This window comes from Nomia melanderi, chromosome 5, assembly GCF_051020985.1.
Source record: "Nomia melanderi isolate GNS246 chromosome 5, iyNomMela1, whole genome shotgun sequence".
Lineage (NCBI taxonomy): Eukaryota > Metazoa > Arthropoda > Insecta > Hymenoptera > Halictidae > Nomia > Nomia melanderi.
In genome coordinates, this window is record NC_135003.1 from 1,385,109 (window position 1) to 1,411,840 (window position 26,732).

At 34.7% G+C, this 26,732-nt stretch overlaps 1 protein-coding gene across 6 annotated transcripts in view; it reads left to right on the plus strand.

Annotated features, from left to right (window-relative positions):
• LOC116424817 (uncharacterized) overlaps positions 1-26,732 on the plus strand; it is a 327,658-nt gene that overhangs the window by 103,342 nt on the left and 197,584 nt on the right. The gene's annotated exons all lie outside the window — the stretch shown is intronic.

Here is a 26,732-nt window from a genome sequence, read left to right on the forward strand (position 1 = left end):
TCTGTTCCTTTGCCTCTTCCTCTCTTTCTCTCTCTCCCTCTCTCTCGCTCTCTCAGCATCACCGCCCACATCGATGTTCTCCGCCTCGGTTTCGTCCGAGCTCCCGCAAGATCGCTTTTCGCCCGACCCAAATTGCGCTTTGGCTTTTCTTCTCTTTTTTCTTCGAAACGAATAATCGACTTAGGGTTTGTTTCCGATAGGGCTCCACTTTCGGGGAACCATCACGATGGAAATGGCTAAGGTTTCTAGATTTTTAGTCGTCGGTTGAAGATCCTGGATGTCTTAAGAGTTTCGTCTTTGGAGTCGCCGTTAACACGTTCTCGGTTTCGTTGGTGATACGCGAGCTTTAGTTAGGTGGCAATTTCGAATGAAGTGACGTTAAGCCACGCGCTGGTGAGGATAACAAGTGCTTCTGGGGTAATTAAGTTGAAAGCCGTTTTGCAAGGGATTATTCTAGTGGAAGGATATTGCGTAGGTTGTTTTACATTTGGACTTTGATTTTTGAACGTTGAACCTATATCAATCGCATTTCTCTTGCAACACATAGATAAAATGAAGTACAGCCATTAAGATTCAATTATAATAGTGTTATTAATTGCCAGCTTGTTATCGAACATTAAAGGAAACTGTGATTTCTGTGTTCGATGTTTCACGGAAATATTATAATAAAACATTGATATTTGTAAGCATTTGGTTAACTCGAAATTTTCAGTAAAAACTCACTGAAAGCAAACATTTCAGCAGATATGTAAATAATAGCCATACTATATCTGTTTAGGTCAACGTGTGTGTTAGGTAAGACAGTTAGGTAAGAAATTTTCAGAATAAATCAATAATGTTATAGTTATACGATACACGTTGACCTCCTTTTAGATATTTTGATATTCCTTATACAGTTCATAAATCTGTCTTCTCTGAATTTTCTGTTTTAACAGATAAAAACTTGCAGATAGGTCTGCAAGGTGAATAATTTTTTCTTATTAACACTAGGTTTCATTGTATACATCATTGTACTGGTCTTAAAAAAATATGTATTCATTCCTATAGATCTTAAAAATTGGAGTTCCGAAACCAGAGAAATGGGATACGTATTTTCACGGTTGCACGAGTCAAAATCGCCATAAAATTTTACAAGATAATCTTTATAAAATTCAAATCCGTCAAATTAACGGGTTCCGGAAATCTAGTATTAAGATTATCGCAATCAAAAACCGAGTGTTGCTCGAGAGGAAATAAGCAGGTCGATATCGATTATAACATTTTTTCCAATGATATCATGCCCGCACGATAATACTGATTAGTTCGGATGAAAAGAAAATCGTTTCCTCTTCCAACATGACGCAATTTTAGGTCATCGGTAATCAGCTATAGCTCGTGAAAAGACATAGATCCATGTCATCGGTTGCGAACGTGTTAATGACGTTCAATAGGGTGCGGAACAAGCGACAGAGCCTGAAGAGGCGAGCGAATCCCAGCCAAGTTCCAATTACGTTTTTCGGGACTGTAAAGAATCCTTGTCATTCTGAAACGTGCCTTTCCCGTTGTCATTGCTCATTGGTTATTACCTTTGGTCGATCCAATCACGAGCAATACCTCTTAAAATGAATTGTTTGGTTATTGCACACAATATACAAGTTATATATGCAACGTGGTTGGATAAACAAGAATCTATTTGATCTACGTGTCACTGCTTTATAGCAGCAAGGCTAACGTGCACGACTAACTTTCCTCGTCTTGCTCGCGCGGATATGCTGAACAGCTCACCATTCGCTCGGTCAAGTTATTCGTGTTTCGAGGCTTGAACGAAAATCTAGACATGAAGCATGGAGAACGCGAAGGGAGAAAAGGAAAGGGAGTGTTTCGCCCTAAGCCTACTCTAGAGAACTGATGGATAAAGTTACCTAACAAACCTTGCTTATCCGCTACATGTATACTGCGATGTATAGGCACATTTGATTTTAGTTTGACATTCATTTAAATTTTCATTCATTTTTATTTTCTTTTGTGCGTGACTTTTGATTTTTTTCTTTCATGTACCAGTTAGAGTTTATTTTAGTAACTGAACAAATAATTGGGATAAACATTAGCGGTTTTTGAAGCTTCCCATATTAAGTGCATACGTTTGAATATTTAGGGTAGTTAAGGGTTAAAGCACAACGATGGATATATCTTTTTGTGTATATTTTTCATAATTAAAATCATGTCTGTGTGTTACAAAAAAGAAGTTCAGCACTGCAGAAATTAGAGATAAGAGTATTCGGAGGATGATTAAGAACGATTTGTGCAGGATGTCTCATTGTGAGTGGGAAGTACAAGTAGGGATAATATAGTGCAGTCAATGAAGAAGGAAGTACATATAAATGTATGTCTGGTATGACCTTGTTCACGGATCACCTGCATAGTGCTAATTGCTTACTTAATTGCTCGGATTTATCGATGAACATAATTTCCATGCATTAACTGCTTTGTTCGTAATTAGACTACGGATTTTTATGCATTTATAAGAAATTTGAAAGTGTAAAACTGCACGACATGCGCTCTATAAGAACGAAATACATGAAGTATACAAGGTGTGCATTTTATAATATTTGCTAGTAAAAATCATTTTTTATCGTAATTTTATTTCTGTAATTATGTTTTTACAAATTTGAACTTACATAAATATCCACAGTTTATTTTATGGTACAATACTTAATATTGTTTACGTATTCGTTTACATCTCTCATCATCTCTGAATTTAAAAAAAAAAATAGCAAGTTAATATTCAACTATAGTATGTTTCACTGTACGAAATATGTTGAACGTCGAAAAATGAAATTATAAATAAGGCCTAAAAGTCTGTGCACTTTTTTAATTATTTTAATTTGCTCAATTCACTCTTACTGTACTGTACTTTCTACATGTAATGAGACACCCTGTATGGACAGTGAACGGATCAAGTAGCTGCTGGAAAGGTATTGCCTTAACACTTAGACTACTTACGGGATAATACATCCTGAGCGCAAATAAAAATTTCAATTGGGTAAGTAAGCCGCTTGAATTGCACCGTTGTCCATAATGGTAGCGTAGGGTCTATTTTATGAAATTATTATTTTTTATGAAGTTATTTGATTTACAGGTGGAGATTATTCTGTCATTTGAGCGTTTCCTTACAATTTACTCTTGTTTATTCATTTTAACCTAAGGTTGTCCCCTAATGAAATACAAAAAGGTTTGGTAATTTAAGGATTGACATTAGAATTATCAAATATGTAATTCGAAATGACTTCGAAATTATTGAAAACATATGGATGATCTTTCGAAAAATTATTAAGTAAATTGATTTACTTTCAATTTCTTTAGATTTGATCTATTATTTTTAAAAAATAGTTCAAGCTCCTATTTTGTTAACCCTTTCAAACGGAATAAAGCTGGCTTTAGTCTACTTTAGTCCGTACAAAATTATTTTTATGAAATTTCAATTACAATGAAAATATTGCATCTGGTAAAGTTAAATACCACACTCTGTATACAATAATAAAAGTTTGCTTATACTTATTCGTTTAAACAAGCATTTTAAATTAGATTTTGAAGCAATGTACGCCTACTGAGAATCCATTTATATAAAATACTTGTTTAATAATTTGTGATTATTACTTCGATAGAGAATAGAATGCATGAAAATAAAAGAAAAAATCGATATAAACATACGTCCGATACGACCTCATTTTCGTGTTACAGCAGTTCTTGTGCTGTATCGGTTACTCAAAGTCTTTGGTTTACAATACGATAGATAACATTGAAGTGCTGTAACAGCCTATCGAAGAGGGTTGCTAGGGAATTCGAACGGGCAATTTTTAACAGGTGAACAGAATTTTGTTAAATTATATAATTATAGCGTATAAATATTTTAAAAAGCTTGTAAAATACAAAGTTTACTGAACATTAATACAATTTCATTTTATGTTTAATTTGCCGAGACCAGTCGTAAAGAGAATAACATTCTATTCGATAACTTTCTCTATAAAGATGTGAATTTGCATAAAGCATCTCTTAATTTGCAAAACGCATTAAAATTAAAATTTCAATAAAGTTTAGTACTATATAAATATTAATATGAAATCAATAAATTTTGCAATCCTCAAGAGATATTGGCACACAATATTATTTCGCTCAATTTTCTGTTTTATAAGTGGGTATATGAAATTGCGAATTTACATAAATATTTGCAGGCTAATGACGAAACAATCAAAATTTTATTTGTAAAATCGAATCTGCTCGCTTCCTGTGTTTTCTTTGCGTACGTAATACCGCTTCCAATATAATAATTTACATTTGTGCGAAACTATTCGCTATGCAAAGTACTTTTAAACTTAGTTGTTATACTAAAATTCTACATGTATTTCAATGCATATCTAGCATGTTATATTCTCGAATATTTGGCTTTTAGTGTGTTATACACAGTATTGGACAATCTTTGTTTAAAATAAAAACAGTAAATGAAGAATACAAGCAACCAAATAATTTCAAATGACCCATTTATCATGTTGTGTATACGTATGATTATTTCAAACACTAGTTCCAACTACTATAATTCGTTTAAATAAAATTCCATAAAAATAATTTATTTCTCAAACAACATTAACTGCAGAATAATAGTAGATAATACAAAAATTCCATTTGCATGAATACTTTAATGAAATTCAATTTCGCCAACACTTATTCCCGACAGTGCGGTAACAAAAATAACAATAATCACAAAAATAACAAAAGAATCCATTAAACAATCCACATCAAGTTTCCTAATCTCGAGTAATCGTTGAGAAGCTTTCAGCCGAAAATCGTAAACAACAAATACTCCCAATCGTAATTCCAACTTTCACCGATAGGAATGGCTAGGGAAATATTTGCAGACGATTGCGTATCCGCTCGGTTTCCTTTGTCTTCCGAGTAAACATTACGCCTAAGCAATTTTCAGCGATTTCAGAGGATCCGAGAATTGATACCGTGCAAACATCGATTCCATTTACAGCTTTAGCCCCCGTGGTTCGTTCGTCGGGCGGACCCGAGCCATCGTCGATGTCGATGTCGACGTCTACGTCGTCGTCGATGGCGACGCAGTACCTTGGCGTGTTTGGTGCGCGCGTTTCTATCGATTTCAGGGAAGCCGTCCCAGCGTGGCCACGATTCGTGACGAACTTCGAAAAACGTGGTGTATCTATGGCCACGATGGGACGCGTCGCAGTTGCGTGGCGCGGTGTTGCGTGGCGTGGCTCGGTGCTGCCTCGAAATCAGCCACTCCGTGGAATATTTATTCGAGGAGCGTAGCGGCGGGTGCGTGATGTATGAAGGAGCTTTGTAAGCGTCACAACCGGGGATTTGGGTCGTGGCGCGTTGTTTCTCATTGGACAAATTTTATGGACGGTATTGGGACAAAAAAGAAAAACATTGTCCTCTTACGAGTGCTACTCTGTCGAAGATATTTAATTCCCCTTCGTCCTGTCCTATTGAAGATCAACTCTGCTTCCTCCCCTTAAGGGGGCATTCTGGTGTGGCTGGTTTTTTTTACGCTTTTTAACGAATTGTTTATAAAAACTCGGTAGCAGTTATTAGCATAAGTATTGTGCCATAATATTTATGTATCCTTGAAGAGCGATTACAATGTTTTTTATTGAATAATACTTAAAAATAGTTGCCACAGAGCACGTCAAAGTTGGTTGTGAAAAAGAACTGGATTAGTGGTTGCTATAGTTTGAGCTGTTTTCCTTATACCGAAGAACAAACCTACATGATTCTGAAGTAGTACGATTGTGGCTGTCGAAGGTACCAAATGGAATAAGAGATGTATTGAAATTTGAAAAAATAGCGACGCTTTAAACGTGAAGTTTCGTGTTTCGTCTTTGTCATTGAATGACTGTAGAAATAGAAATAAATAGAGTTTGGATGATCGAGGTATCGAGAATACCCATGCACGCGCTGATGACGCATGTAAAATTTAAACTCGAGCTGTAGGAGAGTTTTTGATATATCGTAATAACTGAATTGGAAAACGAAGCTTCGAGAAGAACGCAGTTAAATCTTTGAGCACCACATAGGAAGATCTTTAACTTTGTTTTTTAAAATTTCACTGTGAACTTTCAGAATTTAGAATAGATGCAAACATCTTCTTGAATATGCGAATAATCAGTATGTAAGTTCATGTACTTCGAATCATAATTTGTCACGAAGTGTTATATATCAGTTGGGGTGGAAAAAAGGGAAGAAGAACTCTAAGACCTTTGTTCTTTACCTCCAGAACTGTGTATTTAGTTAGTATCTGTAATAATGTAATACTGTATATAAAATGAAGAAACTGTACATTCTTTATAAAAATATCTTGGAAAGATATATAGAAAATTTTCGAAAACATATGCAACGAAAGTTGTAAGAAGTTAAAAGGACTAATCATCTAATCGTGTATGTTTAACCTCGGAAATCCCTGTAAAAGCCAATTTAAGATTTGGAAAAGTTTCGATTAGAATATTACTTAAAATTTCGAAACTAGAATCTGTATCACTTATTTTTAACAATATTACAAATGTTTCAGACAAAATTCAAATAGTTTTTAACCCTTTAACTGTTAAAGTTTCTCGATAAACGGTGTTATTCGTGAACTTCACGTCAAGAGTTAGTCATATTACCATTTGATTATGAACATGAAATTGTTTCCACTCGATTCCTAATAATAATAAAAACTTTTCGTTTATATAGGAAAACTAAACCGTAGTCCTAAATTTAAAGAAATTAATAACGTTTAATATTCCTCTTCGTGAATTCATCCTGCCTATGTATATATGGGCTTGGTGCTTCAGGGGTTAAGAAAGCAGTATCGTAAGTAGACATTTTTATTTATGATCATTCTTTCGATTTGTTTGTAGGTCATATTTTTTTTGTCGCACTTGTAATGTGCATTTAAGTGCATTCAAATATGTTACGGCCTTGGTTTAATTTTAAACAGTGAAAAAACAATGACACTTTGAAATAATGGTAGGTTGATGTATTAACTTATATTTTGCGTTACAAATGCTCGAAGTAACGCCTGTCGGTGGCAGTGCACTGCACCAGGAAAGAAATTATGGAATGTGGTATTCTTTTAATTACTTCTGACATGATAAGTGTTGTCACTTTGTTTTCGCGAGGTATTTCTATTAATCTTTAAGAAATACATCATTGTATGAAAGATTCTTACAAACGATGAATAAAATAAATGACAAAAATGGAATATAGTACAGATTTTAAAGTGTGTTAATGAAATTTTTGAAACATAATAAGTGTCGTGTTACATGTACTAAAGGAGAATAACAAGTGTTTTCTTACCATCTTATTTCTCTTGGTCTTAATATGTACCATATTCAACGGAGTATAATATATTACATTAAAAAAATTAAGTGACAAAAATATAACAAAACGTTTTCTTTTGAGATTTTCAAGGAATAGAGATTTCTAACAAAAAAGAACAATATCACATTTTTGTCCTATATTTTGATACAGAATCACAACCTGCCTATATAGTTCAACTACGACGAGCAAAATCCATAATATTTAACTCCCTTTGTTCAAAATTTACTGTACAAACGTGGATGTACTTTATTAATTATAATAAATTCCCATAATTCCGTAACGACGAATGTTTACCATTTAACCGAGATAGATGTCTCCAGTAGTCCATGATGATCTACAGTCAGTTCCAATAGTATCGCAAATCTAAAAGGTAATTTTATAACAATTTCTCTGTTGTTGTAGTGTTAACCCTTTGCACTCTAGAAGTTTTTTCACTGAAAATGTTCAACATTTTCTAATGAGATACAGACGACATTTTCTAAAATTGACATGACGAGAAATCGCACATAAATTGAGGAACAAAACCATTTTGTTTTTTCAATATTTCGGATACAGATGTATCATACAAATCAAACTTTACAATTTTGCTGTGCAAACTGAAAGTTAAGCAAAGAAATTAAGCCCAAGTTATGAAAAATGAATACGAAGAAACGACCAGAAAAGAATCAAATTGCTGATTCATTGCTAATCTTAACAAAGATGAATCAATGGTGGCCCCAATTTTTTTAGTAGGGACTGTAGTATTGCAGAAAATGGATGGTTCCTGTACCGGATTCGAAAAGGAAATGGTCGGCTCGGCGAGAAGAAACGGTGCACAGTGCGATCAAACGTCCATTTTCTAAACAAAACTCAGTAACTTAAAAAGTATGAGTGATAGAAAAAAATTGCAATGTATAGAGCTAAACATATGGTGGTTATATTTTTCTTACGTTATAGGGGTATTATGAAGTTTCTTAAATGAAATTCATATAAATAGGGAAACAGAATTTGTTTGCAAAAATTATATGAAATCAAATCTACATGCAGAAAATATTTTCCATTGTTAAAAATCTCCATAAACATATTTAACTCTAATCGTACCACGTGTTTTTATAACTCAATCATACCACGATGTGACTCTCAGCCACTTATGAGAATAAAAGGAATGATTAAAATTGTTCATAGGGTCCAAATTTTAAAAATCCAAAAAAAATTTTGGAAATTCAATATGAAATAATCAAAAAATTTAAATAAAATGTTCAAATATGACTCAAAGTCACATTGTGGTCCGATTATGGTTAACAATGAATACAAGGTAAAAATATAAATACGTGGTAAACCCGGAATGTCCGCAGGGCAATCTTCGAGCGTGCTAAACGATAGTTCTTATTTACTAATTTTTGAAATAAAAGTCATTTTGTACAGCAGGGACTACTTAGCAACAGATTGGCAACCTTCGATTTTCGTTATGCGAATAGTCGAGTTTTTGGGTTCCGTTCACAGGCGGCCGCACTGCGCGGCGGCTCGAAAAATGCCATTCCTCGTATCCGTGGTGTCCGTCGGTTCGGTCGGTCGGTCCCAGCCGGGACTCTACGCGAATCCGGCGTGACCGACGGCGAACGAATCAGGCAGCACGGTTGCCTGGACCGGTGAATGACGTGATTTGTGCGGCCACGAATACGCCGAGGGGCCGGAAGGTCATTTTCGCGGCATCTGCTCGCAAATCCGGCTCGATACGGGCACGTTGCTCGCCGCGGGACCGCGCCAGCCGGCCAGCGATCACCTACTTTCGGGCATGCACGTCGCGCTAGTGGCTCGCCTTCGTCGTCGTCATTCTCCGTCGCGCCGTCTTTGTTGTTGTCCTCGCGGTGCATTTACACGTACTTGGGTTTCGAGTCGATTTTGAGGCAGGTCAGTTGGTAGTTTCTCGCATGGCAACGCGCTGTCATCATCGGCGCGTTCCGACGGTCCCGCGCTCTTGGACACCATTATCAGACTATTGTTGGTAGACGCGGTTGAACTCGAGAAGAATGTACAGCGTCGTCCAAAAGTTTCGACCCACCGGGTTCCATCTTTACGCGAGCCATGACTTTTTTGGTCTGTAGGGGAAATAGTATTGTTTTTTAGGAATAATGCTGAGTCTGTGAAAAATTATTTCATCGAATATCAGCCTTGGCAACTGTATAAAACGAAGCAGTGCAGTTGATATTTCATACCCTTTTTTATACATCGCACAAACATTTTACTGCACCGTCTTGAAATGTTTACATGAATGCAAGATTCGGAGTTTCTAACTTTATTACATTTTAACCCATTCACGCAGAAACGAGTCGAATTCGTTCCGTATTGTAGCATGCGAGCATACTCAACGCATTCTGTCCATTGTGTATACAAAATGAATTCCGCGTGAATGGGCTAATCTAATCGTAATTTAAAAGTCAGTGCACCAATAATGTGTTTGTTTGCAAAATATAGACGGAGAAACGTTAATACTGATTCGAGCTGTGATTTTATATTTTCGGTTTCTTTGTTTAGAATATTGGAAGTATTACAATTCTTTACCATACTGAACATAGTCTTTTTATAATTTGTACATTCGGATGAAGAGATACTATTGTTTATTTTTTAATGTTTTATAGTATAACAAAAGTACTCGTCATTCTGTTAATACTTTCTTGAAATATCAGTGATTATTCTACCTAGCCAAGTTCTGATTGCTTAGCATTAATTTACATTGAACGCACTTAGCTGCCAGTAATAGTTGAACTCTAGGTTAGCATACTATTTGTCATTATAAACTTTCGAATCGCATAGCTATGAAATTTTTAAGTTTCTAACTATATTTGATTTCACACTTGTTACCATCATTTTGTTTCAATCCGAGTCCAAGTTCGTTAATTATTCGTTCTACGTATTTCCAATTTTGAAAGTGAGGAATCATATCACATTGGAAATAAGAAAATATACCGTATTCCATTAAAAAATCGGATGGAATGCCTTCTTTCTCTTAATTCCTCGAAACAGGTTTCTTCGATCCGATATAGTTACCGTAATATTCGCATCTGTTTTAATGGAACATCCTGTAGCCTTATAATCGCAATAATGATCGTCTCCGTTCCATTGAATCACTTTTTCCATGGTACTGCGCATCAACCCGATGAAAATCGATATTAGCACGCAATTAGATTCCTCTTGCGCGTGCCTTCATCCTCGCTTGGCCTATCCCAGCGCCTATGACTCCATTATCGCGGGCCTTATCCCCTCGGTTATCATTGTCGCGAGCGTCATTCTTATTGTTACTTTCGTTGCAGTCATCACCTTCGGCATTACGCCGCTATCGCGGTTTCCAGTTGTCTTTATCCGCGTCACCATCGCCATTGTTCCGAATCATTATCCCTGCGGCGCGGACTTTATTAGAACCCGTTATCGTAGTCAGTATCCCAGATGTTGCAAGCGTTCCCGCTGCAGAAGGATGATTTATATTATCCGTTTCACACATGCAGCCAATTAGAAACGACCGAGCGTTTTCCGATTCAACATAGTCAAATTTCTGTTCGATGACTAATAGAAAATATAATATTATTGGGTGGCCCAGATTGTTCGGCGCGGATTTGTTTTTCGGTTTTGTACCAATGAAACGGGTCGACCATTTTGATACCGCTTCAATACCTTTAACACGTTTTACTGCCGCGTGAGTCATGTGTTGGCGACACAATTATTTGTCCTGACTTAAAAATGTATTTTTACCGCCATATGTATATCCAGTGAATATCGATTTTCACTGAAGCGCGTAGGACGCGGCCAGGCTGAATCGCTACGGTGAACGTTAATTTTTCGCTTTCCGTTTCGTTATAAAAATTACTTGGTTTTTGGAGAATGTGCGCGCTGTTTCAGTAGCGAACGCCGATGTGTTCAGTGTTGAAATTAACCTTTAGCATTCCATAGCGCCTCTCACTCGTCATTTGATTTGGTACAGCACAATTATAAAGTATAATATTTAATATTAAGTTCCGTATGATGCATTAATATATGAAATATTAGAATTAAACAGCCTCTTTAGTTCACGTACGATTTCTTGTTAAGTTAGTTGCAAGAAATGTTGATTATATTTCATCAGAAAGTGTGTTGGAAATGTTTGGCAGAAAACTCTTGGAGCGCAAAGAGTTAATTGCCATTTCCAAATGCGATAGAGGTGTGTGGGGGAGGCTGGGGAGAAGTCGGAAGTTTTAAATTGGATTAGTTCGGAGAAAATGAAGTTGTAGAAAAAAAATTGAAGTTATTGTTAATTATATGAATCTCTGGGATGAACGGTAGCTTACATTCCGCGGATTAAGAGAAAGGAGAGAAGCGAAAAATTGTGATTCTAAATATAGATTCAGATCGGGAAGTTTATCAGGTTGCCTGGGCATAATCGGATAGAATACCCAATATTGCCTCTAGCATCTGTAGCGACGGAATTTAACCAATTCCACGATATCTAAAATAGCTCTCCGCATATTTTCCTTATCCCATGATTGCTATGCTTCTATTCTTTTGTAATTACCAGGTATTCGATTTGCAGATTAAAAGTAAAATTAAATTTAAATATTACTCCGTACCATACATGAAAAAATTAAATAACATTTAAAATACGCTTTTAATATTTATGAACTTCATTCGTAACGTGTGTACATTTTCTTCAAAACCAGCTACCATTTTTGTTTCTTCTGTCCGGTTTTTTCCAATATATACGATTTGGTAAATGTAACAAATCAGTAACAACGAATGGAAAAAGATATCTGTTAAATATTTATATTTTGATTGAAATACAGAAAGTAGCATAGTTTATGACAAAGTCAGTATTAATGATTATAATGTAATGTATACATTACAATGGTCATTTTTTATTAATAAAACTAGTCCAAAGGACTACTTTTGTGATTGCAATAATATAGAACATTTGTTAGTATTCTTACAATATTCGATACTCGATTTTTAGTGAGTTCTCCCAATGTTTCGTTTTTTTAAAATTTGTTTGCATTCATAAGTACCAGTTATGAAAAATATACGAACAGTAATAATAGGTATTCCAACAAGAGATATTTCCTGACGAGCGTTTTTGTTGTTATACATGTTTATTGTTTTATTTTATTATTAGACTTTTTATTGTTTTACGCCAGGAACGATGTGCTGAGGACAGAATTTTCGTTGTGACTGGCGTATTACAAGTTTCTTTGATTATACAATCCGTGAAAGTATTAAAAATAATAAAACAGTTAAGATCAGAGGTGAAAAAATTGGACGAGGAAAACCGTACGAATTTTCTGTGTCATTTATTATAATTAGTATAAGAAGTTTTCCAAATGAGTAAGCACAAAAATTATCTCTTTAAAAATGCCTTTGTTTTCAAATAAAATTTCGGGATTTCCAAATAATTTAAAAAATACTTCACATACTATTTAAAACGTTAGATGCCATACACTTCGAGTGATATTTGAAATAGTAGTTGAAATTTTTATACATACGTGGGTACAATATTTTTATTTTAATAATCTGAAGCATAAAGTAAAACGATTAATTTTATATGTCAAATACATAGTCGAAATATTTTTTAACAATGTCAGTAATATTTATAATATTTGACCAATTAAATTTATTTTTCAATTGCAACTGCTCGTATGTAGCAAAGTACATCGCTTAAAATGATTAATATTATTATTTATTATTTAATATATATAATTCTATCATAATATGCTTCCAGTATTATTTAATCTTACACAGAAATTGTTAGATGCTTTTAGTGTATTTTTCTTTTAACACATATAATTGTGCTCACAAGGATAATTCTTCAGATTTATCGATGCCAGGTACATAACTGAATTACTAGCTACATTTCACGACATTAACGACGTTAACCCTTTCGCCTTAACCTTCTTGATCGAAAATGGACATTCTTCAAAGTTCACTGAATAATGTTCAAGTTGGACATTGATAAATTGTTGCATGGCCAACGGTTTATTTATGACTCTATATGTCATCGAAAAGATTGGTGAATACGTTATTGTTGAAAACAAGGTTTTGGACGTATTCCAACATTGCGGTCCTTGTATTCGGAGTAAGTGTACTTATACTTTTCTAGATGTCTTATACTTTGACCATAAACGTTATATTTGCATCTAGGAGCCATTCTACCAACAACGGGCACCTGGTATTTTGTATTAATACCTAAAACACCCCTCCTTTATTAGGTAGCTAGACGTACCGGTTGTGACTACTGCACCGGTTTTCACCGCCATCACGATTATCGTCTTTTTCATTATTTTTAAATTACCTTCGACGTATAATAAGAAGAACTTCGTTGTGAAAATATTTGTTTAACCCTAATCGGATTACGATGTGACTTTGAGCCACGTTTGAACTTTTTACTTAAATTGTTTGATTATTTCTTATTGCATTTCTAAAAGATTTTTTGGGCTTTTAAAATTTGGGCCCTATAAACAAAAACAATAACATTTTAATCATTCCTTTTATTATTATAAGTGACTGAGAATCACATCATGGTATGATTCGTTATAAGAACACGTGGTACGATTAGGGTTAAATTGTTAATATGATTGGATAAACTATTATATTAATACTCTTATAATTTTAGGTATAATACTTTTTGTACTGAGATCACATAAATAAAATTAAGAGGGGTATTAACATTTGGTCACATAGAAAGATGAAAGATGCACATCGAAAATTGAGGATGAATTTCTGCATACGATGAAAATAGTTTAGAGTGGTGAATTAACCAAAATATATTTTAAATAATAATCATCGAGGTTCTACAATTAATTCAGATTCGATTATCTCTAACGATTTTGACGAAGATCTTTAGACCACCATATTGAGAGCTGCTATTAGTTGATAAACACGAAAACATGAGTAAGATCTAAGAAATTCAGCGAAATAAAAATTTAAATATCTCTTGTACTGCTAATTTTTTTACATACATAGGTGAACACTTATTTATCGAGAATTTGTATTGCATAAAAAAACATACAATTGCATTAAATTAAAACAAGGTAACCTTGAAATCTGCAAAACTCTTGCACACACAACAAAGTAATTACTGGCATACTATAACCCTCATTAAATAAAACAACTTTTGTTAACAAAGTTTCTCCATCTCTCCGGAAAAAGCGAACGTAATCCAGTGCTAACTCCTAGTGAAACACTCTGTACAGTATCACTACAGGTTATGACGAAAATCGTGCACGTAGAAACGATGCTCAGAGTCGGAGACTCGAACTGTCCACCTAAAACCGCTCGTAAAAAGAGTGTCACGGTGTTACGGTATCAAAAACCAATGGCTTTTAACGTTACGTGAGAACATAAGTTTAGGGTAGGTCAGGTGATCCCCAGTCGCAGCACCGATATCGTTGCTCGCGACCGTTGACGAGCAACAACCCCTCCCCTGTGCGCGGGATCACGCTCCCGCGCCCGCGCTCGGTGCTCCTGGCCAATTGAATCAAGTCCAGCGCACACGTGGTCCCTGATGGGAACCCTGAACTAAAAGCTTCGACTCGGTGTACCCGAAAGACTTCTCCGTCTATCCCCTTCATCTCCCGTCATCTTTCTCCGAGTACACCCTTTACCTTGCCCTCCCCTTCTTCCTTTGCTATGCACAGCTCTGGCTCGCATGCTGTTCTCTTCTATACCGGTTTCGCATTTTAACCAAGAAGAACCCGCGCTGGGCAACCCTCGAAAACGTGATCCTTCGACGAAACCGTCGTGACGAGCGGCGAGCATTTCACGCACGCTCGCTATACTTGATTTTGAGGCAGGTCAGACCAGCCCTGTTGCCCGGTGCAGAACTCGGCCGGGCCGGACCCAGACCCGAACGATCCTTCGCCGTGACTGTTCGAGGCTATTCGCCGAGCTGGAGGGGTCTCTCGCGTAAGTTCGGTTCCCGAGCTCTAGCCCCGGACCCTTTTGTTGCGTCCACTCGGACGACCAAGGGACTCGAACCGACTTCGACAGACATCGGCGTCTAGTCTCTGTCTCGCCGGCGGATCTGATGGAATTAAAGGATGGAGGTGTACAGGTACGTGCCAGTGACGGGTTCGAGGACTTGTCCTCTCGAGGAACTTATGTTGGGTCGTTCCTTCATGGAAATGTCACCCAGGAAAAGTTTGGCTGTTGTGTTAATTACTTTTGTTTTGAATGCTATGTCGTTCTTTGTTATGATTGTGTTCTGATTATTGAATCTCTTGTTTTATGATTTGTTTGGTGATTAGCTTTGCCAACGATTCCTTTGCAGTTGTGTGACTCAGTGATGTAGGACAAAGGGTTAATGGGTGGGTGAGAAAGAAATGTTAGATACACGTGTTAATCCGTTTCCTGTGGTATTATTATCTGTTAAACCCGTGTGCCAATTTAGGAGTAATTTTGCAATGGAAAATAATTTTTTTAGTCAAGTTATAGATCGTATAGAATACGAAACTCATGTGCTTTAGTTGTGTTTATCGCTATTTCTCGGAAAACTGAAATTTTCAAAATGAATTGCGACAATCAATTTTATTCGTTTATCTTAAAAGATTGTCGCATTTCTTTGTTACACGTGAAAATTGTGAACAATAAATTTCGGATAATTTCATTGAATGGCTGTACGGAATAAAAACTATAAAATTGTTACTCGAACAGTCTTCCACGATACGCGAGGAAACGTACCAAACAAATTATTTCATTCTATCGAACTATCCCTTCATACATCTGCGAAGTTATAAAAAACTTAGTTCACCGACGTTACCTATTATTCTAATGACCGTTGAGCGATCGGTATTTCTCTTTTTATATTTGATCGTAATTGAGAAATTCTTGCTCTTACCGGGCGCTTGTTCCTTTCTTTCTTCTCGTATATTCAGAGCCGATCGAATCGCGGAGAGTGTGAATCAGTATTAAATTTTCTTCCGAGCATCGTCGTAAAACAAGTTGCACGATAACGGTTTCATCGTAATCGGTTGTAATATTCAGTTAAATCAGCCGTATTGTGTAATTGGAATATCTAGAGTTACGAATTACTCGAGCTCGGGATATGCGGGGCCATTTAAAGCCAGCCGCGTTAACTCTCGTGCAATCGGACGGATATGTCCAGGAACTAGTTCAGAATTCCATTATTTCGGATTGTAATTACACCGGGTCGTTGTTAATTCGAGCTGCAAAGCTTCGCGAGTAGTCCTGCACGCGGAATTCATGGTGGATTGCGCAGAATCGTGGCAAATTGTGCGTCAATCTGTGCGCGGTCGGCCGATAATCAGCACGATGCCCCACTCCGCGCTCGTAATAAGCCCATTAACGTTTCGTAATTGCATGTTCGCACCCTGTATATTTTCCGGTTACGTTTTCCGCGAGGGCGAGTCGCGTAGGGGAAGATCCTTTGTCTTGCGAGCGAATCAATTTACGCGCCCGTTGCTAACTAGTCTGCGATACTTACAATGTGTACAGGGTGTCTCACCAGGATGTAACTCCGTTACAACGTGATATTTTTATTATTTTTTATGCTACGCGAAATGAAGACGCATATTGGTTAGTTCAAGGAGAGACGCGTGTTGTGGTGTAAATAATTTTTTCTTCGAATTGGTATTTTGCAAGATTTCAAGATCATCGATGCTTTTTTACGTCTAATCACATAGTTTTATTATTATAACGTGATAGCTCGGGTCAAACAAATTGAAATGAGAAATACCGAAGACTGATGGACGACAATTGTGATCATATGTTAAATGATGGATTTTAAAGCACTCATTTTTTATTCATGTTTATACTTTGATATTAACATTAACAGTACTACAGAGTCTACTTTCTAATTTCTCGTGAAAGCTCAAAAAGTTCACTTTTTAGACTTCGCATAACATTTATTGCCGTGTATATATGAATAAATTAATTTCGACATTAAAGTACCTCGAATCCATTTTTAACATTACAATAATTGTAAGGCAAAAGATATATAGCATTTTGGGTTATAATACCTTACGTGTTATTCGAATTTTATTATATATTATATTATTTTACCCTTTGCTCTACAACAACGTGTCAGACTTGTGGTGAAGATATTAAACAAGTGAAGAATTTAACAAGCATAAATATTACTCGATTTTTAAAAATTTAAATTAAATATTGTTCTACTCTGATCAATTATTATATTTTAAAACAAACATGAGCCTAAAATATGGCTAGAATTTTTTTCTCAATAAATTATTAATGGCAAAGTAAGTGTATCGATCATAGTTGATAAATAAATCGTGGGACAAGGGATTGAGTTTGTTGTGAGAAACAGTTAATTCAATACTCTATAGTATAATATGAATGTATAGTCTATAGTTTAAATCATAATCTGAAGAAAATAGGTGGTGACATTAATCCCTTGCCCTATGATTTATTTCGTAACTATGATCGATACGACTATTTCATCGTTAATAATTTATTAGGAAAAGAAACAATTGTTATTCTATATCGACCTTTACTCCAAAGATTAACGACTGCTAATAAAAAAAAAGTAATATTTAATTTATATTTAAAACCAACCAATAACATTTAGATTTCTCAAATTCAGTTGAAAATTTTCGTCAAAAGTCTGACATGACATTGTAAGTCAAGGGGGCGATATGCGCGATCACTAAATAAGGAGCACGGGAGTTAACTTACGAGTCGAAATTCGCGATCTAATGATGATCGTTAATCAATGGATCGAACCGAAATTATTTCCTCGTTTCAAGTTCCAGCCTCAGTCCGAATCTCCTCTAATAATTCCGCTGGCTTGAATTTCGCTATTCTCTTTTTGTTCCCGGCGTCTTAAATTTTTAATTAAATCGAAGTTCGGACACAAAATCCAGCGGGTATTCTTAATTGAATGACTTCGAAACCGTGTCGAAAGGTTCTCATCTTAATGCCGGCCGAGTCTACTTCGGAATTTTTACCTGTATCCAGTGACGTTTTAATTAAGAGTTCGAGGGATCGAATGAGATATTTCTATGCGTGTCGGTGCATGCACTTGTCAAAAAAATCCAGTCGGAACCGTGCATTCCAATTAAGATTCTTGTAATTTCTGTTTGTTGTATGGCGGGAGGAGGAGGGAGGGGGGAGTTTAAATCCTCTCGGTGTGCGTGAGATTATGCTCGGTGTAAATTAAGTCGCACGGTAAAAGTATACGTTCATGCTGCAATTATGTTACATCAATTATGGGCTTCCCGCCGCCTATTAAACACTTTCGAAAAAGTTTCAAGCTCTCGCTCGCCTTCAATTAGAAATGCATTTGAATGCAATATGTTCGTCGATTTCTCGCTTCACTTTTAATTAATGTCGTTCGTCTGAAAAATAAGCGGACGTGTAAGTACCTTTCTTCCTTTCGGAACGCTTGCTAGCTGGAAGATTTATTTAAATTAATAATCATTCGATGACATTCATTCCGACTGTTATACGGCTGATTTGTTTATTTATACGTGTTTTTCTATTAATTTAGTCCAATAATTTAACCGTGCAATAAAATATTCTTCTTCGAGGTATGTTTTAACAAATTTGAATTTGCTTATGTTTGGTAGTTCGTAAAAAGCAAGTGTAAACGACGCATGTTCGAACTGGATTTTCCCGAAAGTCAGGTTTCAAACGGGAAAACGTTATTTTACCTTTCTGATTCATTTTGTTATGCATAATTATTTCCTGCCGATCACACCATCGGTATTTAGTCAGTGAAATGCACGTGGGCTTTACAAATTTTCAATCTTGACTTTCTCGGAAAGGAGCCCACACTTTCGAGCACCTACATTCATTCTTAAACAAATTGGGCAAATAGTCTTTTATGTTGTATCTTTAATCTGAAAGTTTTTCTTAGATAGAGAATTAACGATTTTCTCTTTATATTTTTCTTTACACACCTTCAGCTGCAAGAGATTTCGTTTTCTTTCGAAGAAAAATTCGCTGCTTAACTTTATTTTTGTTGTGGGCAACCATGGTCGCAAAACAGTCTTTCCGCGTTATGGGAAACTGCAGCAGCTCGCAGCGAAACGACCATTGGGTGTGATGAGCAGAGATACAGCCGCTTGTGTGACACACATGTACTCAAACTCTTCCGTTCGTAATTCATAGGACCTATGATTAATTATGTCGGTGTAACAAGAACGGAAGAAATTGATAAATACTGATGAATAATACATTCATAATTTATGATTAATTAAATACATAGATATTTATTAATTCGTACCATCGTAGAAAACTTACGAATTGAAATAATCTTGGAAATTTGATTGTGAATTTTGAAAAATATTTTCGACTGTTTCCATTTCGAATTTCTTGTAATTTACTACAATCTTAATTTCTTATGCAAATATTGATAATTGTATTTTCTTGTAAAAATGACTAAAAATTATGATTATTATAAATAATAATGAAATAATTAAAATAATGAAAGAATTGTTTAGAAAAGTATATTTATCATTTTAACACGTTGACTGCCATGATGATCACTGAAGATCAAAGCTTTCGATTTGCTTGAAAACAAGTATAATACGTAAGATGATTGATGTTGAATAATAATGTTTAATAACAAGTAAATTGATAATACTCTAATGTAAGGATTGTGATGTCAAATAATTATTAATTCTTCCTATTTATCTTTTCTACAAAAGTATAAGTGCTATGTAAAACGCTCATGATTTTTGTGGCAGTTAACTGTACAAGAAAAAATTCGAAATAGGTTATTTTGAGATTTCTGAAAGCTTTAATGTATTGGGTTTCTTGTCAAAATAATTACACGATTTCAAGTTTATTATAACTTTTAAAAGCAGTACTATTGTTTTATTTATATGACTGTTATTTGACACGTTAACTGCCACAAGAATTTCGAGCGTTGTGTATAGTAATACTTATCCTTTTATAATAAAGGCAAATGGTATTAGAAATAATTATTAATGATTTGTATCACAGTACTTATGTTACATTATTATCTACTTATTTATGTTACTAAATATTTTGATTCGGCATGCATTTTCTTATTGAAATTGTTCTCAATTAATTTGAAAGCTCCAATCATCGGTGACCACGGTGGCAGTCAACTTGTTAATGTATTTTTGGAGTCACTGTTTCACATGAAACATAATAGAACGAGATTTTGAACACAATGTAATGCAATTGTTTCATAAACTTGTATTTATATCACAGTTTACGCTGTCTTTAAAAATAGATAGGCATTTGATGTCACATGGATAGTTAGCAGCATACTAAAAGTATTGTTTACCCTATGCTCGATGTCCTTCTTTTTTCCATAACTACTAAGCAATATGTTATACAAATGGTTACGTGTAACTTAACCTTCTAAGAGTATTTAAGCAAGTCGCGTAATGCGTTTCACGACATAAAATTTTAATTTTACGATCACAAGATTTTTATGTCATAAATATCTAATTAACTATGCATTTAGAGTTGAGTAAGCTTAATACATGATTATTTATTTCTTGCTCACGACTACTAACTGCATGCAATTTTCGAAACCATTTCGTTTTATTGAATAAAACTTTATTCTACTTCATACCAGTTCAAAATTACAGTGTGGTTCAGTTGCGTGAGACACCCAGCGTATTATTAAACTGCAGATGTCTCTATCATATCGTGTTTCGGTAAAATGTTGTATAAAAGCTTTTTGTAAAATTTGTAAATTTATATTCTCTTTTAATTTCTTTATGTATAAGATTGAATACGACACTGATAAGTATAATTATTAACTATTATACGATTGCTTACTAACTATTAACTACTAGTAATAATAAATATTTTTAATAAAACAGAAATCTAGGACAACATTTTGATTTATACACATCTGTAGAACTTAACGTTAAGAGGCATCGGAAAGGGACAAACTAAAACTCGATTACTTAGAGTTAATTTTTATAATACGGAAATTGTACAGTAAATGTTTAAGGATTTTAATAAACTGATAGTGAAACAACACATTCTAGCAATGTTAATAAGAAACTTTAATTTTCAATTAAAAAATATATTTAAATTTTGTTTTAAATTCGTTATAACAAAACTTCAATAATGTTCCTATAATCTGGTTCAATATTTATAATAATGTTTTCTTTTTAATAAAACGTTGAAGGGATATTTTTTGTATCAAGTGCACACATCATTTTCAATTTACATTTATCCAAGTATGAAATTGAACACTGCTACAACAAAACTACAAAAATGTACGTACGATCGAATAGAAATTGCTTTTCAATGTGTTTAACAATTTCTTTGAAATAAAATATAGGAACTACATATATGTTTTTTGCGAGTCAAATTCACGTATCACTTTCGATCTGCTCTTACCTAAGAGTGAAATTAAACATTTATAACTTGCTGCAACAGAATTATAACATTGTACCTATAGTCGAATTCAAATTGTGCTGCAATATTTTCAACAACTTCTTTTAACACGTTCAGTGCCGCGTGTACCACATATGATACACGCCAACTTTTCTAAGAAAACATTTTTTACACGTTGACTGACACGAAAAACATCAGCGTTATATGTATCGCTTATTCTTTCTGTAGCAAAGATTAAAAGGAAGAATTAATAATTATTCGGTATTACAATTGTTACGTTACACTATTGTCTAGTTATTTATATTGCTGAACATTTGTATTCGACATTAGTTGTCTTATAAGATATAATTATTTTCTTGTAACTTGGATACTCCGGTCATCGGTGACCCGCGTGGTAGACAACGTGTTAAAGGACATATGGTCCTGAATAGTGGTACACGTTACAAAACAGCGAAAACGTAAAGAAACGATGTCAAAATATATAAAAATGACTAAAAACTTGAATATTTTATTTTAAAAATCACCAATTCATAAGCAAAATATAAGCGAAATTTCCGATGGCACGGTTAAATAAAATATTGAAGCTACATATTTTGTATGAAACGCATATATCATTCTCCGTCTGCGTTAAACCGAGAGGAAAATGATGACGTTCGCAAACTCGTTTTCTCCAAAATCGAATTACATCGATCGAGAATCGACATTTTGTTACTTTACTCAGGTGTTCCATTCGATTTCTGTTTTTGCGCTCCGGGCAGTTGTGAAGCACACCGAATCGCGTTCACGTCGCATTCACATGAATTACGTGTCACTTAAACCGTGGAGGTCACAGTTTTGCATCGATCGTGTTCGATCGCTCGGAGACCACGGTAATTCACCACGACCGCGAAGAAAAACTGATCTAGCCATTGTCTTTCTTCCATTCGCGTTGCATTAAAAATCTGGAGCATCGTTGAACGACCAATTTAATTTCCTAATTTCTTGTTCTGTTCACTTCTCCAGGTCGCTTAGCGTGCAGTTACAGTAATTAGTGTACTGTTTTCAGATGTGAGTGACTGTTGTTTATCTGTTTAAATGCTTAACTTAATTATTTATCTTCGTCGATCCAGTATCTTAAACATTCTCGAAATAAATCACAGCGCAACGGAGCAAGGAAAGCTAATTACCTCGGTGTGGATTCCATTTCACATGAGCATTCCAGGAAATTAATCTGTGGGTAAAGCGGCAAAAGAAGCTACCATCTCGGATTTATTATATCAGTTTACAAGAGATACTTTCGTGTTACATTGCGAAAACATGGTTATGAAAATGTATCGTAGATCGAAGAGCGAAGAAATTCTGTTTCTCTGTGTATCCTAGAGACAGTAAACTCTCTTTCAAAATAGCAATTCTGAAAAGAACAGAGCATAATTAATACAATGAGTTACTTTTATCTTCACAGTCTAAAATTTCACACACTCATTTAACCTGTTCATTGTGGAACTTATATTCAAAGATCTCTCATTGTGCGCGCAATAAAATCAAACAATGAAGTGCATAATCATCAAATGCAGGACAAATGCCCCTACAATATATTCAAACGAAACATTAGAGCAAAGCGAAGAAAAAGTACATGTTCAACTGAAAAAACAAAGAATTTATCGTTGAAAGAATTAGTATCATTACAAGTTTTAAGATAACGTATATACTAGTCGAAGTTAACTAGTTAATTATCAAGAAAAGTTTTTCCATATTCGGTTAATGTAAATGAGATATATCTAATAGCATGAACATTTTAAATTATCGAATCATCAGGTAAAGTAATTATTGTGTGTGTCGCTCTTTGAAGAATAATGTTAATGATTACAACGAATTACATTGATCTTTGTAAATGTCAAATGTATTCGACTGTACGAATATAGTAATTCAATCCAACCTGCAACTATGTAATCCTATTAACCTGTAAACAGCAGTTAACAGCTTTACGATACTAACCGATAAATTATTGTTAATCAGATTTGCGTTAACTATTTTAAACTAAATTTAATACTTTTTCTTAATTATTTTAATAGTGTCACTCATTCATTAAAATCCAAGCAAAATGCAATTTTCTTGTTACTAATACGTATCTTATAGAATAAATATAAACTTTAAATGAATATAGAATATAGATATTCTTTGTCATCTAGCGAGATTTCAATAAAGTAACTTTCATGAGCTTAACCTCTTCAGAAACGAATTCTTCTTGAAAACAGATAAGGATGATTTTACTTTCCATTTGTCTGTAATTTATTTTTTTCAAACTGATACAAATTGAACAGTACGAAAACGGACAGAGGCAATTATGGAAAACATAGTGAAAAGAGCAAGTGCCGGTTCCGTGGACATCAATGTTAAATTAAAATCAAATGTACACATTTGAAGTGGTTAAAGCCTCCTTGCTTTAACCAGCATCCTTGAAGTGGTTAAAAGAAAAACAACAAGAATTACAAGGCAATAATCATTAACATCGTCAAGTTTTGTAAATACTTTGTGAAAATACTGACAAATGTTTCGAATTTGAGAATCAAAAATTCAATGGGAACATAATTTAATGAAAATAGTTTCTTTGGGGATGGACGTTCAATGCAGATAAATGTGATACTAAAGCTTTTTTTTTAATGAAATGATATATTTCTTAATACTTTAATTGATATAGTATGTTTTCCCGCCCCAAAAAAGTCTTACATCATTCAGACAAAAAGAATCATTACTGTAAGAAACATTTTAATTTCGGTATTACGAATAGTAATAATTCATAGTAATTGAAACTAATATCCTTCAGTCTAAACACAGATTATTATTATATTCGTTATAAAAATTAAATTGTCTCGTAAAGTAGCAGTCTTTTTTCATGAATGGTCCAATAAATTCGTTACGAGGAAAGGCGATTCACATCATGTCCTTACGAAATGTATGACTTCTCTTAAAAAATAAACTTTCCAGTTATTCCCAGAAATCGATATAAGTTCACTCTGCACGAAAGGTACGCGCGAAGATAAGAATCTGTTAATATGATTTTGATGTGATCGAAACACGTATTACGTGCCAGAAAAGTATTCGAACCTTTACCATTAAGCGAAGACAGATTCAGTATGCGGTTTGTCCATCGTCTGTCGCGATTACAGCCCGGTGGCATGTTTCTGTAAAATATTCTGCTTCAATGTCTTTTTTTCTCCATCGTAATAACTATATTCCTTAATCTTCTTTCTGCCTCCTCTCATAAATGCTCGATGGGATTAAACTCGAGATTTTGTGGTAGATGTGTTAATGTTGCAGTGGTGTTATATGTCCCTATAAACGACGTGTAACGTCTTCAAAATATTGGACTGGTCGCGGAATTTCCTTGCTTTTTCTTCGACGTGTCGTTTGTTTTGTGATATACGAATAACTTATAATCAGGGAGGTTAATTTAAAACAATACGATAGGTATAGATATTACAGCGTTATGCAACTTGTATCCGTTTCAATTAAAAATGATGCAGCTTTCGAATATTTTTACGGTTGCCTTCGGTACCTTTCTATTACCGTTTTACAGTAAAACTAGCTGAAACAACTATATGCAACGTATAATGAATTGTTTTTATTATTTACAAAATATTTCATTTTCTCTATAAATTCATACCTGAATGTTCCTATAATGCTGTTAAACATCAGAAATATTTATCTGCTCCAATAATTTCATTGCATCCAAAAATTGAATATATTAGGTAACCGGAAATCTATTGTTTTCTAAAATACTTTCCTGAGAAGACTTCACTTTTGTTAATAATTATTATTACTAATAAAATAAAGTTTGATGGTTTACTTGAATCGAAAACAGCTTTATTGTCAATTTGATGAATGAATGCAAACAAAGGAAAAAAATACACATTTATACACGTATACGGAGTGTAGCAGGATACAAGTGTAAAAAAATAAATCGAAAGAGGAAGGATACAATTTTTTTGTTTGGGGTTTCGTTTTCAAAGAAAGAAGCTCAAAGATTTATCGAATAAACGAGCGTTTGACCGTTGTCGGGAATGGATATGCACGTATTAACAGGCATATGTACTGTCCGCCCACGAATTAATGGCTACCGGGTTGGCACAGGGGCAAGAGGAGTCCCTCGCTGCATGCTTTGTTTATAGTTTTGACTGGTTACATATAACCGTATCGATGAAGAGCAAATTAGAATCAAAGATCAGATAAAAACTGACCAATTAGACCTGCAGTCTAGGAACACGTATCGATCGCAGTACTATAAGACGCTATCGCCACAACCTCACTGGTAGAAGCAGACTAAAAATAGACAAAACCAAATCTGCAGACACTAGCATACTACGGAAAAAATGTAAACATTCCGACTGCTTAACTACACAGAAACAATAATACAATGATCTGCTTTTCAAAAAGATGTACGCTTAATATTATGAAACACTCGCGAACTCGACTTTCTTGAAAACAAAGCCACGACTGAAAAAATTCGGCTTAAAAATTTGTATTTTATTATTTAAACATTTTATCGCGCGTACTGTTGTACTGTATGTTTTCTGTATGATGCGACAGATTCGAACTCGATAAAAATGTCGAATCTGTCACGCTTTCGACACGAAAAACATTCTCTGGAGGCGCATAAGCTGTGCTTTCTCAGATCGCCGATAATCATCGTATTGCTCTTTTAAATGCTGCGAACGTCGTAAACCCAAGCATATATTTTTCTGGTGTAAGTCGTTGAGGCTGTGAAAAGCAAACAGTACACGCAAATTATACCCGCATTTCGGATGTCATTGGAATAACTGATCATTATCCATTTCGTATTAATCATCTGGCAACTATCGTTAGGTAGGTTCAGTCTAAAGGAAAAAAGTGGAGATTTATTACTTTCGCTTCTGTGTCGGCTTAAATATAGTTAGCACATACACAATATTAACTCTTTGCACTCCAGAAGTTTTTCACCGGAAATATTCAATATTTTCTAATGAGATACAGACGACATTTTCTTAGATTGAATTAAGAAATCTCACATGCTTTGAGGAAGAGAACTATTTTCTTTCAATATTTCGTAC